Source organism: Mytilus californianus, unplaced genomic scaffold (assembly GCF_021869535.1).
Source record: "Mytilus californianus isolate M0D057914Y unplaced genomic scaffold, xbMytCali1.0.p SCAF_6, whole genome shotgun sequence".
Lineage (NCBI taxonomy): Eukaryota > Metazoa > Mollusca > Bivalvia > Mytilida > Mytilidae > Mytilus > Mytilus californianus.
In genome coordinates this window covers 47,507,070-47,530,671 of record NW_026262712.1, presented here as the reverse complement: position 1 = coordinate 47,530,671, position 23,602 = coordinate 47,507,070, and the positions used below count along the sequence as shown (strand labels likewise).

Genomic DNA, 23,602 nt, shown 5'->3' with positions numbered 1-23,602 from the left:
AATTACAAAATGCCAGAAATTTTATAGAAAAGTAGCACCAATGAGTTATCTCAACAATAAATACGCTTTTATGTAAGATAAAGGATAGTTCATCTCAATGAAAGGAATACTTTTCTACGATAACCACACATAACTAGTGCCAAACTATGTTAATGTAACTGAAAAGAAAGATTTCATGACACGAAATCACTGCGCCTATATATTTTATAATTTAGTGAAATACACAGTTTTTGAAAACCAACAAAAGGTTATTGAACAGGAACATGTCGGATATTCTTGTAGTAGGATATTCATAAAGTTGTGGTGTTATGATTTTCGAAGTCATTTATTGCAAGTTTATGCCATTGGTAAACGCCATGTTCAAGAAGAAATCAAGGTTCTCCAGATTCATAAAAATTTGGAGAGGAGCATATTTTGTTGCATATATGCCGCACAATAAATTCATCCATGTGGTCTTGTCATGGTACACATCAGTAACAACCCTTCACTTCCAGTCACGTTTTATTTTGAAAAATATTAACGATTCTAATTTTGACTGCACTGGATATGTAAAAGAAAGGCGATTTTTTTTAAATTTGACACTTAATGTCTCGGTCGTGAAGTACACGGTCAAAACATTCCAAAATCCAAACCCTAGTACAGACGTTGAAGAGCAGACATGATCAAGAAGGATCAAAATTATTGACTAACCCGGACACCTATATAAGAGCCAAATAAATCTAAACTTTCAAATATTTTTCTTAGTGATAAATCATCAAATTTTAATGGTATATCTGTATTTTCATGCCGTTTATACTTGCTTCTAGGCTGTTGATGCATGAACTCAGTTATACCTGTTATGTATGTACGCCTTACATGATTGCAATAAAATTCATTTAATGTATCGACAATACATATTTTATACGTTACTGCTGATATGAAAATAACCCCTTATTTTAATTGCAATAGCTTGTTTAATGGTGTCTGCAAAGTATGATATAGCACAGTGTGAATAAAACCTTTAAAAACCAGGGAAGTGGCAACATTCAAGTGTTAGGAAGATTTATGAAATACAATTGCATAATATGTAATTATATGCAGCTATTTTATATACTTCCATTACTATTCAAACTATGCACTTCATAAAACATAATTATAAGGAAAAGTAGTTTACTCGTAAATTTATTAAAATTATATTGATCAAATCTAAAAAAAATCGAAAGAGAGGACAAGTTATTAAGCATCTTCAGGTATGCGTACATCAGCTGCAATGCAAATGCACGCTTGTCGGATGTCACAAGTGAGCAAAGGACACTCCTTGTTAATGTATAGAAACAAATAATTGTTATCCACGATACTGAATTGTAAACCTCCAAAATTAATACTGTCATATTCTTTCATACTTTTTTGTTGTTGCTGAAAATTATAATCAACATCTACATCTGCTTTGATTCTGAAACCATTAATGACCAGTTTGACAGGTAGGCTGTATTTTTCTTTTCTTTATTTTACTAATTTGATATTGCCTGTTTCACTCTTTGAACACTCTAAGATCTAAGTTAGCCTACATGTGAAAATCCACAAAGGCAATATATTAATTTGTATTTTACGACATAGATCAGAACAAATTCAAAAGTAATTTGGTGACAGAGAAAATACAAATATATATATGTAAATTACTAAATTTAACTCGATCAAATATATGCTTCTTTCGAAATTATTTCATAATAATTTTGCTCATAAACAAATGTGCAAAGGTTTGAAATATAGTGTTACTTACCATGTTCAACAATAGTTTTCGTTTCTTTTGCATCTAAAAAATTAATGTGCTTGCAGTATACATATCTTTTTTCTGTTTGTAATTATGATTTAAATTTGAGGATGTGAACGCATTCAAATGACCCAAGAAAAAGAAAATAATGTGTCCATGTGAACATAAAATAACCTTATCATAGGCTTTGATTAAATCTTATATCAAACTTGGAATAATCTCTATAGTCTAGCCAAGTTTTTGTTTCACTACGGGGGAAGTTCTGAATAATTCTATAGCCGTTTCATTTTATTTTGAATGTACAGCCGAAGATGAAGAAATAGATCTCTCTTCACCCGAAAACATAAATATAGTGGTTTATTCGTAATTCATTTAAATATATTGATCACGGAGCAAGACAGGAAAGGTTGACAGAATAAGCGTCTCCGGCTACGCATGCATTAATCGCAAAGCAAATATACACTTTGTCTGATATCAACGAATCTGAATTGTAAACCTCCGAATACTGTCCTTTTCTTTCATCTTTTATTTTTTTCTTGCTGAAAAGTATTTTAACGCAGATTTACAGTCAAAGATCAAGAAATGGATCTCTCTCCACACTACTTGATACTTAAATTACACGACTATCTTCACAAACAATACATACAATTTGATGGTTATACTAACATCAATGAACAATTTTCCATTAACAATTTTACTGGTTCATGATGTTCTGTTTTATAAGCAATCCAAACAGGGCTTCAACATCTCTTAAAAAGAGTATATTCTCTTTGGGCGGCGTGAATCATATATGCAAATTAAAAGTCCCCGGGATCTGTGAGAGTACATATAATTCAAGAACCTCTCATGATGTAATAACATATTAAATTATTTACGTCTGTTCCACCCCAGTTTGTTTTGTTTTTAAAGTGATGCTCTATCTTTAGGTTTCTGCTTAGTGTATTCTTGATGCGTGTTTCTTTTTCGTCGGCTTTCGTTTGGTTATGGTGTTGTGTGTATGTTTCTACTATTACCACGTTCTCATTGGTAATATCTACATATTCTATCATTGTTATTGTTTTAATATTTCAAATAATTTCTGCGATACATGATTTAGTTTACAAAATTATGTACATTCGGCATTATGTTAAACTTTTAAATGCGTTTGCTTCCAAATACATTTATAACGTGATGTTCTAATTTGATGATTATGATTACCTTCCTTGTTCAAACACAAAACAGCAATTATAAATCCACATATCGGTACCAAAACACATAACACATAATACTGGTCTAAAATTTTCAAATACAGATATATTAATATTATTTTAGATAATAAACATGTTATAGTAACAATAACTTGATTAGCATTTGCACGAGACAGCTTGAACTTAAAATCCAAATGATAACACTATGTTTGGTTTTCTTTTTACTCATGGAGTGTTCTTTATTTCATGTTCAATTGAAAGCCCTAAAAAAAACCAGAATAAATATAAAGTAAAAACTATGAATATATAAATCTATGATAAATTAATTAATCTATTAATTGCTGCTTTAACCAAGATATTTTTCAGAGGACCTCTAAAGTAGTTGGAATCTTGTTACATCCGGATCTCAATTATTAACGAATTTAAAAATCAATACGAGACTTCGATATTTGGTATCATAAAACAAAATTAGAATAATTACATTACATGTATGTTTCACGAGAATCCATTAGTTTCATTGGCTAACAACAATTGCGCGTCACTCAAAAATTAAAAATTAACCTTCATATCAAAATGAAATGTTACATTCGTGATGACACGTGCTTCCACAAAAAAGTGCACAGGAAAATAAAAGAAAAACTTGATAAAACTTTTTATTCGTGGTCTTAACATAAAGATGTAATTATAAGAAATGAATGTTTCTTTTAGTAATTTGATAGGGTTGTAAAAGTGTTGATCGTGCACACATTTTTAGAATGAAGCACTTCCGCGCTTCCAACAAAATGTGTTTCGGTCAACACTTTTACATCCCAATAAAATTACAAAAAGAAGCATTCATTTCTTAGGTAAACGTTAACACATTGGTTGAAGAGATATATTATATGACAAAAATTGTGCAACTTTTCAGTGTTCAAACTAACAATATACGCTATGACCTTGAGCTCTGATATATTGACCTTAAAGGTAATAGGCAATTCTCTTCCGTTTGACCGTTTTCAAGTCTAGTTTGGTAAGCATGGTTCAAAATAGTTTGTCAGAAAACTGAAATATTAATGAATGGACGTCTGAACCGCATTTTCATATCATATTATACAATGTCAGCGCACACACACACATTCTAATATGCAACACTTAAGCGTATCAATGTATACAATGAATGTCAACTGACATGTCCAAACAGAAATATGTTCCTGAATTTAAGACAAATTGCACGCCACAAAAAAACTACGGCATAGTATAATTGAATTGAAAAAAGTAAAATAACAAAAATACCGAACTCCAAGGAAAACTCAAAATGGAAAGTCCTTTATCAAATGGCAAAAGCTCAAATACATCAAACGAATAGAAAACAACCGTCATATTCCTGACTTGCTACAGGCATTTCCTTATGTAGAAAATAGTGGATTAAACCTGGTTGTATAACTAGCTGAACATCTCACTTGTATGACAGTCATATAGAATTCCATTATATTAACAACAATGTGTGAGCAAAACAAATAGACATAATAGGTAAAAATGTAACAAATTGGTGTACAGCAGTCAACATTGGGTTATAATCTTAATCACTATAAAAACAAATAACTCTTTCAACAAAGAAAAAAATAAATAGCATAAAGACACTCTATAGACAAAGTACATAAGCAAAAAAGAAAGACAAGAATGCAAAAATAACCATAGCACAATAACACAATTGCGGGATGTATAAATACCTAGTCACGGCAAAGGTTTATTACCAAGAATTGACTAAACAGTAAAGGTTAAAAATATAAAAAGACAAATAAGAAGAGCATTGTAACACGTAATTAGAATGATTAACAACGTCAGTACCTACAATCTAAACTTCTAACTTTGTTATTTGTGAAGTTGATACAGATTATTTATCAACAAGGTATTGATACCTCCAAATGATTTTTTTTTAGAAAAAGGACGAGACGTTCTTTGACATTACCCTGGTTCGTCAACTTTCTGCTTACACACTGGTGACGTTTTATAAAGTCTGGGTAGAAGCTGCAAGCTCTTGAATACCGCATGAGTTGGGAAATGTATATCTCATATGCAAGTGAAGTTGGTATATTGCTGCTAAGGTGGGGCGAATTTATAATTTCAAAATTAAAATCGTCTCGTTAGTCATACATTCTGATACTGAGATGACTACTTATGTCAAACTCGACGTATAAGTCTAACTAGAGGCTCTAAAGAGCCTGTGTCGCTCACCTTGGTCTATGTGCATATTAAACAAAGGACACAGATGGATTCATGACAAAATTGTGTTTTGGTGATGGTGATGTGTTTGTATACCCTGTATACCAACATTCCCCATGTGAAATTATAAAATTGTTTTGAATAGACATTGAATGACAAACTTTTTTCTTATGTGACGTTTACATTTTCTGACGTCAGACACGCGAAGCAATGAATGTGGGTCTTAATTTGATAGATGCTTTTGTGCTTTTTTTGTAAATAATTGTTTGTTTTGATATTGTAACACAGTGATGACTGCTGTACCCATATTTGACTATTTTATTTATAATGTCTGTTTTGTTCACGCATCGTTGTAAATATAACGAAATTTGATAAGACTGTCGTACAAGTGAGAGGTTTAGCGCTATAAAACCAGGTTCAATCCACCATTTTCTACATTTGAAAATGCCTGTACCAAGTCAGGAATATGACAGTTGTTGTCCATTCGTTTGATGTGTTTTGTCATTTGATTTTGCCATGTGATTAGGGACTTTCCGATTGAATTTTCCTCGGAGTTCAGTATTTTTGTGATTTTACTTTTTTTGTAGATCTTACTTTACTGAACATTCTTGCTCCTCACTATTATCTCTATCTATAATGAACTTGGCCCGGTAGTTACAGTGGAAAATACTTTGTAAAAATTTACAAAAATTTACAAAATTTATGAAAATTGTAAAACATTGACTATAAAGGGCAATAACTCCTTAAGGGGTCAATTGACAATTTTGGTCATGTTGCCTTATTTGTAGATCTATCTTTGCTGTACATAATTGCTGTTTACAGTTAATCTCTAACTATAATAATATTCAAGATAATAACCAAAAGCTGCAAAATTTTCTTAAAATTACCAATTCAGGGGCAGCAACTCAACAACGTGTTGCCTGATTGGTCTGAAAATTTCAGGGCAGATAGATCTTGACCTATTGAACAATTTTATACTCACCAGATTTGCTCTAAATGCTTTGGTTTCAGAGATATGAGCCAAAAACTGCATTTTACCCTATGTACTATTTTTTATCCATGTCGGCCATCTTGGTTCGCGGGCGGGGTCATCGGACACATTTTTTAAACTAGATACCCTAATGATGATTGTGGACAAGTTTGGTTAAATTTGTCTTAGTAGTTTCAGAGGAGAAGATTTTTGTAAAAGATTACAAAAATTTACAAAAAAATTGTTAAAAATTGACTATAAAGGGCAATAACTCCTTAAGGGGTCAACTGACCATTTTGGTCAAGTTGACTTATTTGTAGATCTTACTTTGTTTAACATTATTGCTGTTTACAGTTTATCTCTATCTATAATAATATTCAAGATAATAACCAAAAACGGCAAAATTTCCTTAAAATTACCAATTCAGGGGCAGCAACCCAACAACGGGTTGCCTGATTGGTCTGAAAATTTCAGGGCAGATAGATCTTGACCTATTGAACAATTTTATACTCATCAGATTTGCTCTAAATGCTTTGGTTTCAGAGATATGAGCCAAAAACTGCATTTTACCCATTGTACTATTTTTTATCCATGTCGGCCATCTTGGTTCGCGGGCGGGGTCATCGGACACATTTTTTAAACTAGATACCCTAATGATGATTGTGGACAAGTTTGGTTAAATTTGTCTTAGTAGTTTCAGAGGAGAAGATTTTTGTAAAAGATTACAAAAATTTACCAAAAAATTGTTGAAAATTGACTATAAAGGGCAATAACTCCTTAAGGGGTCAACTGACCATTTTGGTCAAGTTGACTTATTTGTAGATCTTACTTTGTTTAACATTATTGCTGTTTACAGTTTATCTCTATCTATAATAATATTCAAGATAATAACCAAAAACGGCAAAATTTCCTTAAAATTACCAATTCAGGGGCAGCAACCCAACAACGGGTTGCCTGATTGGTCTGAAAATTTCAGGGCAGATAGATCTTGACCTATTGAACAATTTTATACTCATCAGATTTGCTCTAAATGCTTTGGTTTCAGAGATATGAGCCAAAAACTGCATTTTACCCATTGTACTATTTTTTATCCATGTCGGCCATCTTGGTTCGCGGGCGGGGTCATCGGACACATTTTTTAAACTAGATACCCTAATGATGATTGTGGACAAGTTTGGTTAAATTTGTCTTAGTAGTTTTAGAGGAGAAGATTTTTGTAAAAGATTACAAAAATTTACCAAAAAATTGTTGAAAATTGACTATAAAGGGCAATAACTCCTTAAGGGGTCAACTGACCATTTTGGTCAAGTTGACTTATTTGTAGATCTTACTTTGCTGAACATTATTGCTGTTTACAGTTTATCTCTATCTATAATAATATTCAAGATAATAACCAAAAACGGCAAAATTTCCTTAAAATTACCAATTCAGGGGCAGCAACCCAACAACGGGTTGCCTGATTGGTCTGAAAATTTCAGGGCAGATAGATCTTGACCTATTGAACAATTTTATACTCATCAGATTTGCTCTAAATGCTTTGGTTTCAGAGATATGAGCCAAAAACTGCATTTTACCCATTGTACTATTTTTTATCCATGTCGGCCATCTTGGTTCGCGGGCGGGGTCATCGGACACATTTTTTAAACTAGATACCCTAATGATGATTGTGGACAAGTTTGGTTAAATTTGTCTTAGTAGTTTTAGAGGAGAAGATTTTTGTAAAAGATTACAAAAATTTACCAAAAAATTGTTGAAAATTGACTATAAAGGGCAATAACTCCTTAAGGGGTCAACTGACCATTTTGGTCAAGTTGACTTATTTGTAGATCTTACTTTGCTGAACATTATTGCTGTTTACAGTTTATCTCTATCTATAATAATATTCAAGATAATAACCAAAAACGGCAAAATTTCCTTAAAATTACCAATTCAGGGGCAGCAACCCAACAACGGGTTGCCTGATTGGTCTGAAAATTTCAGGGCAGATAGATCTTGACCTATTGAACAATTTTATACTCATCAGATTTGCTCTAAATGCTTTGGTTTCAGAGATATGAGCCAAAAACTGCATTTTACCCTATGTACTATTTTTTATCCATGTCGGCCATCTTGGTTCGCGGGCGGGGTCATCGGACATATTTTTTAAACTATATACCCTAATGATGATTGTGGACAAGTTTTGTTAAATTTGTCTTAGCAGTTTCAGAGGAGAAGATTTTTGTAAAAAATTACAAAAATGTACGAAAAATGGTCAAAATTTGACTATAAAGGGCAATAACTCCTTAAGAGGTCAACTGACCATTTTGATCAAGTGGACTTATTTGTAGATCTTACTTTGCTGAACATTATTGATGTTTACAGTTTATCTCTATCTATAATAATATTCAAGATAATAACCAAAAACGGCAAAATTTCCTTAAAATTACCAATTCAGGGGCAGCAACCCAACAATGGGTTGTCAGACTCATCTGAAAATTTCAGGGCAGATAGATCTTGACCTGATAAACAATTTTAACCCATGTCAGATTTGCTCTAAATGCTTTGGTTTCAGAGATATAAGCCAAAATCTACATTTTATCCCTATGTTCTATTTTTAGCCATGGCGGCCATCTTGGTTGGTTGGCCGGGTCACCGGACACATTATTTAAACTAAATACCCCAATGATGATTTTAGCTAAGTTTGGTCAAATTTGGCCCAGTAGTTTCAGAGGAGAAGATTTTAGTAAAAGTTAACGACGACGGACGACGACGGACGACGGACGCCAAGTGATAAGAAAAGCTCACTTGGCCCTTTGGGCCAGGTGAGCTAAAAATGGAGCGCAGGAAGCCGTGTCTGTTGTTTCTTTTATTTCTAGTTCTGGAGGATATATTAATGGAACTCAATCAGAAAAGTTTGGATTGTTAATGGAAAGAACATCATCAATATATCTGAATATTATACTAATTTGATTCGTTTAGAAAGAGTCACATGTTCAACTATATTTTTAAAGGAAGACTGAAAACAGCAGATAGAAAAGTGATATTGCACGGTTATTTTTAGAAAAGTGATATTGAATGGTTATTTTTAGAATATCTGATACAATCGACCAACCAAATGAGGTCGATACGAGGATATATCGACTTAAAGCTGTGTATCGATCTCGGACTTCGTCCTCAGTCAATATACTTCTTTCAGCTCATACAAAAGCTATAATTGTATGATGTGAAATTAAATGATCTGGCTTCTTTGATCTTTTTGTTTTTGATAAGTGTCTGAAGGAAAGGTCGGCAAGGAGAGGCACGCAGTTCGTTTCCATAGAAATGACGACAATTTGTTGAAAAGGTCTACGAATATGTTGTCAATAAGAAACTCCAGCATACTGATGATTTGTTCCTCTGTGTTTTACCTTTTTGTTCACTATTTACAAAATATGCCGTAGTTTATCCCAAAGCAATGAATTTATAGCGTTTGCTATCATTTTTATCTTGAAATGCATTCTGGATTATTTCTTTTAGACGATATTTCAATTTCACATGGGGAATGGTGGTATACAGGGTTGAAAAATCAAACGTTTTGAAGAATTAATATCAGAGAAAGACCGAGATTTGAAATCATCCAGAAGTTCTTTGGAATCCACAAATCGGTAATACCACTACGGGAGTAAACATTTCACAGTATTTCGGAAGACCCTATTTCACTTCGGATAGAAGTTTTGTCAATCTAATGGAAAATTCCTCTGTAGAACATGAAGATGAGCCGGCAATGTACCATTTGTTGTACGGAATTTTGTGAAGCTTAACCTTTTTCTAAATCATGCAAAGGCAAATCAAAGACCATTCATAGATTTCAGATTATCAATTTTACAGAAAAAACATTTTTTTCCACAATCACTTTGGATCTAGAAGTATTTTAACTTTAACCTTATGAATGCTCAATAACATGCTTTGTTAATCCTCGGAAAAAAAATCTATTTTCAAGGAATCACTTTATAAACATCAAGTATCATGAAAGTTTGCTGACCAAAATCAAATGGAAAGTATCATCATTTGTGAATTAATGAGTACACAAAGAACCAATCCTTATTGTTAGTCTTCCTTTCTAAAAAGTAGAATACATAAAGGTAACAGTAGTATACAGCTGTTCAATAGTCATAAATCGATTAAGCGAAAACAAATCCGGGTCACAAACGAAAACCGAGGGAAACACATCAACTATAAGAGAAAAACAACGGAACAACAGAAACACTGAACTGCAACAATAACAAACGCCAACATACAAAGAAACAGACTATTTGATAACAACTGCCATATTCCTGACTTGGTACAGGACGTTTTAAGAAAAAATGGTGGGTTGAACCTGGTTTTATGGCTAGCCAAACCTCCCGCGTATGTGGCAATGTTACAAATACCGCTCAAATGACAACATTAAGTGACAGGAATACAGTACAAATAAACGCAAGAACACTCAGGACAGAGAAATACATAAATAAATAATATAATAGTACATTAAAATATGTAAACCACAGAATAACAACGGACACCTCGCAGGAATTTACGACAGTACACCAGGAAACCACAATAGAATTATAAACTGTGCGTCACACGAATGTATCAACACCACAAAAAGTGACGTATTTTTTGTGACGTTTATTTTATCACATGCATCTTAATGATGAATATTTTATGTAAACGAAAAGGGGAAGTTTGAACAAGGGGTAAGCGATCAAAATTTTAATTAAAAGCTCTTAAGATACACATAATACGTACTTTCACAGTTGATGGTCGATTCCGGGATGCACCATACAATAATCAAAATTAAAACTGTCAGCACACACAAAGACACACCTCTAAAAACTGCAATACAATTTATATAATATCCTCATAATGTTAGTTTATAAGCAAAGATATATTGCGATGATACATTTCCAATTCAACTTCAAAAATAAGTAATACACATAAAGGAATAAAATAAAATCGTAAAAAAAGACACTGCTCAGACCCAATCATTCATTAACACTAGATTAAAAACACTTAATACCCACACAAACAAGAAAAACAACAAAGAAGAACACATGGTCCAATTAGTCTGACCTGGACTTTCTTATCAAGAAATTATGTCAAAAATTTCAAACATATAATGTCATACCTACCTTGTAGAGATTGCAACAGGACAACCGATAGCTTGGACAATAACATCAAACACGGTACGTTATACGGTTGAAAGCAGGGGGAAAAGGTCGTTACTACAGGATCTTCTTTATCTAATTACAGCTATTACATTTTGTGAAGTTGGATACTACCACTAAGGGACAACAAACCAAAATCAGAAGAAACACTCCTCTTAGGTTTTATGAAGTATCATAAGTTTATAGGAAATCGACATATATCAAGGTAAATTTATAATTTAAAGATAGCAATTTCGTAATTATCATGACATAACTTATAATCAGTCTTATCGCCAACAAACAGAGGTTGATGATAACAATAAATGGATGTGATATGATTGAGATAAATTAGAATTACAAAGCTGAAAAGACCCAAATGTAGCTGTGCACCTGTCCTTCCTCCATGACAGATATGATTTTGTCCCCGCAGATAAAGCCCGAAACAACATCGTTTCTGTGTGTAAATCACATCATATAAACTGCTTGATAAAGGATTATGTATTGACAATTCGCTTGGCAACTCAACATATACCCTCTTGACACTTACCAAGGACAAATCCTGAATAATAAATAGTTCTGTTCTATGCTCCTTGGAATTTCAAATAAAGATGAAGAACTGTATCTTCCATCACTGACATTGGATACCTAAATTACATAAGTGTCCATACAAACAACGTTATAATTCAAGTGCTCCAAGAAACCTCTATCTTAAATATTAACATCAATTGTATCAGCAAAGCCTGGCTTCAAAGTTATTGTGAAACTACCTACTCTAGGAGCGGCTTCAAACAGATATGGATACTAGAAATTCGAAAGATCTGTTGGAGTACATACAATCAAAGTCTCTTGCCTCCTTTGATGATATTGAAACATTTGATTTGTGTCATCAAAATGAATGGTCAAAGTTGTTACAAGTACCTTGTCGTAGGGAGGAATAAATCGAATTTATAAAATCACTCTTATTCAAACAAAAAATTCTCTGAAACTGACATTATCAAGATGCTTAATTTCTTGATTGAAAAAAAAATATTTGTTACGTTTGGAGGACGTGTTTTTCAACAACCAATCGGCATTCCCATGGGAATAACTGTGCTCCTCTTCTTCCCTACTGGTTACTTTATTCATATGAGACTGACTACATACAGGAGCTTCTATTGAAGAATGAAAAGAAACTAGCCTTGTCCTTTAACTTCACGTTCCGCTATATACATTTGTAGATGTCCTCTCAATTTATAATTCAAAGTTTGGTGACTCTGTTGAACGCATCTATCCCATCGAACTTGAAATAAAGGATACAACAGATGCCTCATATCTTGACTTGCATCTAGAAATTGAGAATGAGGTTCGGTTGAGGACAAAACTTTACGTCAAAAGAGATGATTTCATCTTCTCAATTTCCATTTCTATGTACCAAAATTCCATCAGCACCTTCATACGAAGTATATATCTCCCAGTTGATCAGCAGTAGTCTAAGTAGTCGAACTATTGGATCACTAGCCTAAAAACACTGAGATTGTGAGTTCGAATCTCGATCGTGGCAGGAACGCTCGACTCCAATGTCTTTTGACTTGGATTGTCAGTTTTCTCACCGAAGGTCAGTGGTTCTCTTAGGGCACTCGGTCGTCCTTCACCAATAAAACTCTGACAGCCATGAAATAGTACAATATTTCTGATAGTGACGTTAAACACCAATCAATCAATCATGTTTTACGAATAAGACTTTCCACCAGGTTTATACGTTCAGGAGCAACACGACGAATAACACATGTAGAGCAGGATCTGCTTACCCTTCCGGACAACCTGAGATCTCCCCCAGTTTAAGGTGGGATTCATGTTGCTCAGTCTTTAGTTTTCTATGTTTTGTTTTGTGTACTGTTGTTTGTCTTTTTATTTTTTTTAATTTTTTTTTGCCATGGCATTGTCAGTTATGACTTATCCGTTCTATCGCCAACAAACAGAGGTTTGCATGTTTCAATTATGTCGTACTCAGTTTTGCAATTCTTGTGCGACCGAACTAAAACTGCAATTTATTATTCATATTGTATATGACTTCTTTCCGTTGTTGCCGATGGCTATTATTATATGTTCTTCCTGGAGGGACCATTTGTCAAATAGCCATCATTTGTTGACTGTTAAGAATGTCATAAAGGCAGGTTTTCCGTATAATTTGTTTCCTTCATAGTTTGTGAACTCAAACAAAAGATGTTATAGTTATATTTTATGGTTAGATCTGCCCCGCTCGTGGCATATGCGATTAGACTCCGATCTTAAACCTACTTGAAATTGATCTCGTTTGCTTGCATGCAGTATATTAACAAAGACATCAAAGTCAATTTCTTTGACAAAAAATCTCTTTGAAACACATTATTGACTCATTAAAAATATGTTCTTTATCTGCTTTTCTAATGAAAGGGTATCCCAAATAATAACACATTAAATATAATTGTAATCTATAACAACAAATATGTTTTCATTTGAAAATGACGTACCGTTTCTTAAGTGAGGGTTATAATTTTCGCACAGTTGTTTGGTTCGAATGCTTATTCACGCGTTACCATACTGTTGTTACAATTTGATAGTTACCAAGCATTTGTAACATCCCGGACATGTAGTTCAATGACTTTTAAAAACATCCATAAGTAAGAGAGTTTAATGCACACGCCTTCGGAAATAATGTCATATTGATTACCATTAGCAGGCTTACTATTTGTTCCTTTTATTTGCCTAGTCGTACAACCGTCATGCAATGCAATTTTGGTTAAAACATGGTTAACAAATAAGCATTGGCATTCATTTTTATTACATGCAATCACAGTCAATGTCTTTTGTAATATCGTTTATCATTAAAGTAAATATGTTATGTAAATCTGACAGGATAATATTATTCCTGTTTGAATCAGTCATGGATTCGGTTGCATAATTTCGTAAAAAGACTATAAAATCATAGTTTGTTCATATATTGTACTGTTACAACACTGACACGGGTTAGGTGGAGAGATTGGCGCCCGCTTACATGTTTAACCCCGCCACATTCTGGTTATGCCTGTTGCAAGTCAAGAGCCTGTAATTCAGTGGTTGTCGTTTGTTGCTGAATATCATATTTGTATTTCATTCATATTTTTTTACATAAATCAGGCCGTTAATTTTCGTTGAACTGTTTTACATTTGTCATTTCGGGGCCTTTAATAGCTGACTATGCAGTATGAGTTTGTTGAAGGCCGTACGGTGATCTATAGTTATTAACTTCTATGTCATTTGGTCTCTGGTGGAGAGTTCTCTCATTGGCAATTATACCACATTTTCTTATTTTTATCTAAAAATCTTCTAGAAATGATAAACTGCTGTTAAAGTATAACATATCAAAGTGAATTAATACAAATGACATACCCTATCCCGTCATCATATCAAATTAAAACGTACATTATCAAAGAGCAATTATCTTATACAATATTGTTAACAACTTTTTTCCAAAAAATATCTTTTCTTTTTATATGAACATATACATGACTTTTGTCATACAACGATTTAATTCTAGAAATCGTGATTTCCATAACTTAGAGTACGAAAAGGTATATGCGAGGTATATACAACGATGATAGGATGAATGACTAAGTTGACACAATCTGCTGAGCTCGTGAGGTTTAAATTTTCGTTAGCATTATATCAACGTACAAGATGTAATCAATATCTGTTTTACAACTTCAATTGCGATCGTCATATCCCTAATTCACGATAGTAACTTTTTCAAAAACAATACTCTTTTCCTTTTAGAAATATTGAAAGAACGTCATCTTACCTGAAATTGGCCTCGGTTTCCTACATACATTATATTTACAACAACTCCAGTCAGAAATCATTTTCGATATACCTTTATAACAACGCCATTCAAAAATCTTTTTCAATACACCTGACAATATAATACTTAAAAATCATTGCAATATCATTAATACACTAGTAACGTGGAATTTATGAAAAATGTTGTTGTAATGTGTTGTAAGTTAAGAGTCTCTTACCTAACCTGCCATACTGTATCATTGTCTCTACTCAGACAGAAACAACTCCAAACTTGCCATTTTAAAGTAAGACGATTTGGTATTATTGCCAATAAGACAACTATTCAACAGAGTTCAATACGTGTTTCCTTCATATAAAAACGACAAGTGATTATCTGTTCTTTTTTTTTTTGACTTGTCATTATCTCGCACGATTTATATACTTCTCGTATTTCAAAGTTATTAAAAGAAATACTTGAATCATGACGATCGGGATACAATTGTTATTTTCTTCGTATCGTTTAAGTGCAATTACATACTTTCTGACAAAATAAAAAATTCTTAAATTCAAAAAAGTATTCAATCGCACGATACACTTTACCTCATTCCACCATTTATTACTCAATCTTAAACAAAACAAAATTGTTAGGAAGTTTCTACCATTTCATAACCCGATATTCAGTCGTAATAATCTGCTGCTCTACGGTGGTTACATTAATGCCTAAAGGCCTGGTCATTAAAACATCGTCAAACAATAATTCGGAATTCGTTCGGGATTTATCAATCTCGATGAAATAAGGCTATCAAATGATTGGATCTCCTCTTTTTCCCAGAGACCAACAATCTAAATCATGGATTCGAGACGCGTTTTTTATCGTAAAGAGAGTTCAGGCCCTCGCGAGTTGGAGAGTCGACCACGGGGAGGGACTGAATTATTCGGGTTAACTATTTTAGGACTGTTTGATTATTCAGAATCAAGTGTTTAGTAAGTACATGTATAAAAGTACAGCAATTACTGTGAAGAATACACTTTATTAATTGTATGCTTTGTAACCGTTCGGCAGATTGTTCATGTTGATGAGAAATGAAAATATAAGACATACACTTTGAAATTATAAACCTAAAGAATTAAAATAGGACATGGTTTTTCCCATAAAGACTGAGGATATGAGAGATTATATTATACTAATGGATGACCGTTATGCAATATCTGTGTGACAGATGACTACGAATATGTTCCAATTCTTGTAACCATAATTCCGTCCTCTATTTGGAATAAATCTTATCAACAAACAAGTACTGACTATGAGCACCACAACGGATGCCTAATGTGGAGCAGGGTCTGCCAATTTTCTGGAGTACCTTGGATCACTCCCGGTTTTTGGTGGGATTCGTCTTACTCAGTCTTTATATTCAGTTTTCTATGTTTTATAGTTTGTTCTTATGTTGTACAATTTTGACCAATGTCCATGGTTAGGGGGAGGGTTTGTAGCCAGCAAACATGATTAACACTGCCACATTCTGTATGTTTCTGTCTCAGGTCAGAAACCTGTAATTCAGTGGTTGTCGCTTGTTGCTGTACATCATACTTGTTTTTCGTTCATTAATTTGTACATAAATCAGGCCGTTAGTTTTCTCGTTTGAATTATTTAACATTTGTCATTTCCAGCCTTTTATAGCTGACCATGCGGTATGGGTTTTATTAATTGTTGAAGGCCGTACGGTGACCTATAATTGTTAACTACTGTGTTATTTGGTCTATGACATCTTCTTATTTTTATATTATGTAGACCATTGTTGTCATTTTGTTGTTTTCTATCATGGCATTGTCAGTTTTCCTACAAGTTATGCATTTTGAATGTTTTTTTTTTTATTTTCTGTCTCATTTTTGAATAAAGAAGGTCCGGTAAGGGCCAATTTTGGCCTAAAGTTTTAAGTTCATTTGATGAAAGAGTTTTTGACATTTTTTAAACACTTAAGTGTCTACTTCGTTCGATTCAATGAGTTTATGTGAAAGACTTGAACTGATTTAGTCATTAAAGACGCTCACATTCAAGCTTAGTTATGCAAAATCTATCAAATATGCCATAAAACGTCATTTTTCAGATGGTTTTTGTCTAAAATGTATGTGGCCGCATTCGTGTTAAGTCTCAACCTTTATATATGTTATGTATAATCACCAAATATAACACACATTTCAATATTATGACTGAACACAAATGCGGCCACTTCAATTTTAGACAAAAACCGTCTAAAATGCTAAAATTGTGAAGATTTCAGTAGTTTTGCATATTACCTGATGCATGTGCATTGTATTGTAAAAATAACAACCCATATTTATGTAACAAACGTATACTACTTTACAATAAAAATAGCTAAAAGTTACATTTGTTACAAATTTGTAAAACTGCTATATTTTAGGACCGAAAAGGGGTCTTACCGGGCCTACTTCTTTACATGAATCTTTATTAATATATACGGCCTCTATTAACAACATAACTGTACAATAAGGGTTGATATCACGTCTACAATAAGGTTTGTACAGGAGGATCTAAATTCCGTACCAATTGTTTTTATCTTTGAAAGAATAAATTAATAAAGGTTTTAAGGAATTTTTAATTATTTATTCTCTAACTTTATAAGTTACCTGTTCGTCATAGAGATAGTGTTCATTAAAATCTAAGACGTACAGACACGACTATAGTTAACGAATGTGAAATATACACAAAGTAAGAAGGAGGAAATGAACATCCGGGTGCGGGATTTTCTCGCTGTATTGAAGACCCATTGGTGGCCTTCTGCTGTTTTCTGCTCTTTGGTTGGGTTGTTGTCTCTTTGACACATTCCCCATTTCCATTCTCAATTTTATCACTGTATAAAACACGAAAATTACAAAGAGGAAACGACAACTCGTTTCTTTTATCGTAAAACTTGTTTTTGGTTATAGCAAAATGTATGTTATGTCAGTTCTCGAGTGGTAATTTCCACAGTATTATTATGCAGTTTAGAAAATTATATACGTATTTTTATTTTGATGCGGTCTATAATTATATCAAAAGTAAATACATATTTACGTGTAATGCTTCCTTTTGATTTTTGAGAGGGGTGCATTTCCGAACAAGTATGACTGTTCGTATACAGGTTTTGATTTAATATGCTTATTTAACTTAAATCTGTTTTTTAAGAAATGAATGTTGTAGAATTTATAAAATATGGTTTAATAAAACATTATTTTCTGAATAAGAAAATTTACAAAAAAACATATTAAGATGCTTGCAGATGAGAAATGGTATTAACTGTACATTCATCAGCTATATTCTTTAGTCTTCCAACCTCTATCCTACCCTTAAGACAACTATCCAGCTGATGCCAACGATGCAAATAAAAGAAACTATAAAACACCGTACAGCCTTCAACAATAAGCAAACCCATAACGCATAGTAAGCTATACACGACGTGTGTCATACGTTCAGCATTATCTTCTTACCTTTCTGTAGCACCTGAAATCACTCCCTGTTTTTATAGGGATCATGTTGCTCGATTGTTTTCGACTTATGAGTTAGAATATTCCTACGGTATCTTCCTCCTTTCTTCCATTCTTATTCATGTACAAACAGCCCAGTCTATTATACTATGTATCAGATTCCCGTATTACCCATTTTGGTTTTATTCATCCTTTTTACATCTCGCTCATAGTTAACTTAATGTTTCTTATTCAATTTCTTTTTGAGGAAGTGTGGTAAATGTCATGACCGAAAAGTCGAAATTTTTATGGCATGAACAATTAAAATTTATAAACAGCCTCAACGTCCATCATGTTCAATACACCTCAAAATTTCAAATGCACCGACGTTTCCTTTGTTTGAAAACCTCAAAACTTGCATATAAGTTTATATATATAAACTGCTCAGGTATCCCCACTGTCAGAATAACTATTTAAATAAAGGAAATTATTGACCTGTAAGTGTGTTCCCTTGTTTTTATCTAAATTTATGAAAAAGCTATACATGATCAATTAATAATTTTTAATACATTCTCTTCCTTTTCTTTCCCCATTAAAGTCTGGTTTCTGTTGCCAAACAGCACTTTATTTAAAGATAATAGAAGAATGGGAAAAGTTTCTTGAAGACAACAATTTAATTCGTGCAATTCCGATGGATCTAACTACAGATTAAAATTGGAGCAATATAGTCTGTCCAAATGTTCTCTAAAATTATAACAAAGTTATCTAGAATACAGGAACTAGGTATCAAATTTGACATTCTTACAGTGAACTTGATTAGATGTTTTAAGGTGTTCCAAAAGGGTCATGTCCAGTTTTTTTAAATTTCTTTATAAATGTCACATATTTTTTTTTTTCTACAGAAATCACAGTTTATAATTATGCTTATGATTACACTGTATCATCTAGTGATTATGACATAGGTTAGGTTTTCGACATATCTAAATTTAATCCTGACAAATTGCATGTTATAGCTACTAAACAAAACATTTAAACATAAAAAAAAACATATCAGTAAAGCCCGTCTAAATTGCATTTAATTGATAAATTCAACAACACTCACCGTTATCTTGATGATATTGTTTCGTTAAATAATCAAGATTTATCTATATATACTACCGAAGACTATCCAACGGAACTTACTTTAAATAAATCAAATATAAACGGTAATAGCTGTCCTTTCCTAGATGTAGATATTTCAGTTTTACACGGGAAACTCTACACTAAAATTTACGACAAAAGAGATGATTTTTCGTTCCCGATTGTTAATTTTCCTTTTTTTTACGGTGATGTTCCTTTTGAACCATCTTACGGTGTTTATATATCACAACTCGTTCGCTATATCCGTGTCTGTTGTGACGTTTTGGATTTCAATGAACGTAATCTTTGTATTACTGGTAAATTATTCATTCACGAATTACCACAAATTACTTAAAACCTTTACTGAATTACTTACGGCGATGTTGTTTATCAAGCCCGAAAATTTAGATACCATCTGGTTAAACTTTTCGATCCTTCGAATAAACTTATTCTAAAAGGTTTCCAATTCAACACTGCAATGAGTTCTTTGGATATTGTTTTTATTGGTATTAATATTAATTTTGTTATCAGTAAATTAAAATCAGACTAAATATTATTTTTATATACATATATAGATATAAGAAGATGTGGTATGAGTGCCAATGAGACAACTCTCCATCCAAGTCAAAATTTATAAAAGTAAACCATTATAGGTCACAGTACGGTCTTCAACACGGAGCCTTGGCTCACACCGAACAGTAAGCTATAAAGGGCCCCAAAAAATTACTAGTGTAAAACCATTCAAAGGGGAAACCACCGGTCTAATCTATATAAAAAACGAGAAACGAGAAACACTTATGAACCACATCAACAAACGACAACTACTGAACATCAGATTCCTGACTTAGGACAGGTGCAAACAAATGCAGCGGGTTTAAACGTTTTAATGGTACCAAACCTTCACCCTTTTTCTGAAACAATAGTGTAACATCACAACATAGAAAGACACACTATAAAATATCAACTGAAATAGCTTAACTCAATCAAAGGACATATTAACACCATTGAACATACACTGAACAAATAAATTTGACCTATGACACAATGTAAAAACAAAATAAATAAACTAAGGGAAGAATAATAAAAGTAACATGTTATATCGGTAAGAAATGTTAAACAATTAAAGAAAAACAATATGCTCGAACAAAAATACCATCCATTTGCAATAACTTTAAACACAGGTAAATGAAAATAATTTTGTTGTTATGTATACCTGTACAGTACCAATAGAGAAAGGAAATATTTTTACAAAATAAATAATTTTGAATACAAAATAAATAAAGTAAGGGAAGATTAATAAAAGTAACATGTTATATCGGTAACAAATGTTAAACAATTAAAGAAAAACAATATGCTTGAACAAAAATACCATCCATTTGCAATAACTTTAAACACAGGTAAATGAAAATAATTTTGTTGTTAGGTATACGTGTACAGTACCAATAGAGAAAGGAAATATTATTACAAAATAAATAATTTTGATGTTCATAGTACGAAGTGAAAATTTATAGTTATACCAAACACTTATCAAAGCTGGTATATAGACCAGATATAACCCTGAATAACATTAAATAACAAGAAAGCAATACAATTATTATCAACAGGTCAAATAAACAAGAAAGTACGATTTGAGAGTACTCGCAGTTACTGACAGCTAGTTAAAAGCCAAAACAATTAATAATAAAAAATCATGCATCAGAGACTAAAATCAACTAAAACACATCCCAGGGATTTAGTATTTTAACGTCATGGACAGTCAAAGAAGACATGACTAGTGCAATGCCAAAAATAAATGTATCGACAGACAGTAGAATAGTTAGGAGTTTAACCTCTTTATAGATCTAAACGAACGTGGGTGTGTCTTTATACATCCCACTTGAAAAAAAAAACAAATTTAGTTATGTTTTAATTTGCTGATGACAAAATCGATATTAGTGACAATGTAAACTATATTCAAAGATTTAATTACGACATTGGTAAGATAACCTTTACTAATAAGCCTGTTTAAAGGTTCGATGAGTTTACACGGATCACATAGTGATTTCCGCGCTTTAAGTACAATATTACCGTAAAATTTAGGATGTGAAATACCGTTTTTAATCAGTTTTCTACAAGTACAGCCAAATTTACTAATCAAATCTTTGTATCTATGAAAGAACTTAGCAAACGTTTTACGTAATTTATGGTAACGAAATCCTTGATTTAATAATTTACCAGTGATGCATTGATTACGTTCGTTAAAATCTATGACATCACTACACACACGGGCATAACGAACGAGTTATATATGCACATTCATGGCTCTACAATCTGTCGATACCTGTATCTTGTCATTGCACAAGGTCATGTTTTTTCTCTGACTGTTAATGACGTCTTTACACTAAATCTATTGAAGGCTTGATGTGTACTGATTGATATTTTAGTCTTAGATGTTTGATGTTTTTTATTGGTTGTTATTGGCTTTGAACTAGCTGTCAGTAACTGTGAGTACTCTCAGATTTGTACTTAGTGTCTTTTTGTTGGGAGGGGGGGGGGGGGGGGGGAGTTGTATGAGTACCCTGCCACGTCCACTCTGTTTTTGTTAGATTTATTTCTATTTGTATCCATCTGATTAGTTAAGCTTATTTCAACTTATTTTTATAGTGTGTTATAGTTTTGTTCTGTTGCACCCCAGGTAAGGGAAAGGGTTTGGCGCCATATAACTAGTTTAACCCCGCCACATTATGTATGTGCCTGTCGCTAGTCAGGAACCTGTAATTCAGTGGTTGTCGTTTGTTGCTGTATATCATACTTGTTTTTCGTTCATTATTTTGTACTTTTATGAGGCCGTTAGTTTTCTTGTTTGAATTGTTTTACATTTGTCATTTCGGGGCCTTTTATAGCTGACCATGCGGTATGGCTTTTGCTCATTGATGAAGGCCGTACGGTGACCTATAATTGTTCATTTCTGTGTTATTTGGTCTCTGTTAGAGAGTTGTCTCATTGGAAATCTTACCACATCTTCTTACTTTTATAATTTGATATTCAACTTAATCATGTACAAAAGTTCTTATGAAACATCTTAGAGTAGCAGCTATAGATTTGGACTTAAACTTTAAAAGTCATAGTTCTGAAATCAGAAATAGATATAAAAAAGCCTCGATACAAATTCAACAAAAGAAATATTTTCATCGATTATACGTTATGGATTCGTAATAACATTTCTTTTAATCGTGCATAAAACACTTTAGTTTAGTTAATATACATGCATTGGTTCAATAGTTTCCTAAACATTATATTTACTGACCCCATGTATAACTAATATCTTTAATTTTACAAATTAAGAGGTAAAATCAAGGAACTGTTTAACTTAAAGTTTCAATAAAATAATACATTAATACCTTCAACAATATAAACTTTGACTGGACACACAGACAGAAATGCTATCCAAAGTGTAATTACTACAATGTAGCCAGCTATGGACCAGAACTTCGCTCCACATTTTCGATCTAGAATAAATAATCAGATCCTCATCATCATGGTATTCTTTGAAATATATAACTAATTTAAGCATTTTAACTTATTGTTACGAAAAAAGGTATGGTTACAAAACTGCTGTCAGTTATATAAGTTTTCTATTGAATCATTGAAGACCTATCAAACCACCTATGAATCATTGAAACAGCCAGAGAATGTGCATTTCTATTGCTGAAACATGTGAAATACACGAAACTCATGAGAAGGCAACAATTACTATAAAACCTTAACTCTATAAATTTTTCACTAGTAATTATGTTACTATTTTACAAAGTTTCATAAGGATAATTATGATGATGGATGACTGTTTAACATCTAGCGGCAAGTGAATATGAACTATGCTGTGTACTTAAACGACGCGCTGAGCAATGTCACAATTTAAAACTTCACAAAAAGACATGTACATTTTGTAACTTAACACGAACACATAATTCTGATTTAAAGCCGACCAGCCTTTTTTCGTAATCATGAATGCTGC

General features: G+C 32.7%; 1 long non-coding RNA gene across 1 annotated transcript; it reads right to left on the bottom strand.

Annotated features, from left to right (window-relative positions):
• Positions 1–1,759: 1,759 nt before the first annotated feature.
• On the bottom strand, positions 1,760–23,098 carry LOC127706390 (uncharacterized). The gene is made up of 5 exons (XR_007984442.1): positions 22,989–23,098; positions 15,050–15,160; positions 10,856–10,942; positions 2,948–3,022; positions 1,760–1,792 (listed from the first exon to the last, which is right to left on the bottom strand). It is a non-coding gene; the product is annotated as an uncharacterized LOC127706390 (long non-coding RNA).
• Between the last annotated feature and the right edge of the window lie 504 nt (positions 23,099–23,602).